The following is a 730-nucleotide window of genomic DNA, read 5'->3' as shown; positions in this document are numbered from 1 at the left end:
GAGGAGTTATTTTTTAGGCAAAGAGATCGCGGGTCAACAGGTATTTTTCCGGAAGCAAACAGGAACGAGTGGAGCGACTCAAACTATACTGAGCAAGTGTAAGATCGGAACTCTTAAGTTAACGCCGGGGGGGGGGGGGTGGCGGGTGGGGGGGGCGTTTGGGGTAGAGCGAGAGAGGAGTGCGGCTCGTCTTTTCGATCTCTCAATGCTCGCGTCTGCGCGCAAGTCGCAAAGCGCCGCTTGGGTCGGTGTCTGGGTCGGTGTGGGCGCGACGGCACCGGGGCGACAGGAGAGAAGGGCTTCCGCGCGAGGCGTGGCGCAGGGGGCGCGCGGCCGGGGGGCGGGCGAGCGAGCGGCGAGTTCGGGCAGGGGGGGGCGGTGAGGCAGAGGGATGCAATGGTGAGGCAGGGCGGAGTGAGTGGCGGGATGGGGCGCACAAAGTCGCATCGCGGTGTGCCGGGGCGGAGCGGTAGATCGCCGTCCTCCACCCACCGCCCGCCCGCGGCGACGCAGTAGTCCTTGTCGTAGAAGCCGAAGAGGATCCAGCACTGGCACATCGCCGAGAAGACAAAGCAGAGGATGCCCGCGCCAAAGAAGCGAACGACCTTCTCGTGCTCCTCGCGCATGATGCCGACGGCGCGTGACACCGAGCCCTCGGGCCCGCGGAGGGAGAGGCCGGGCATGAAGATGGTGAGCTGCGTCGTCTTGCACACAACGACGAGCTCAAGCA

This window comes from Emiliania huxleyi, assembly GCF_000372725.1.
Source record: "Emiliania huxleyi CCMP1516 unplaced genomic scaffold EMIHUscaffold_338, whole genome shotgun sequence".
Classification (NCBI taxonomy): domain Eukaryota; phylum Haptophyta; order Isochrysidales; family Noelaerhabdaceae; genus Emiliania; species Emiliania huxleyi.
The sequence above is the reverse complement of the archived record's forward strand: the minus strand, read 5'-3'. Positions refer to the sequence as shown.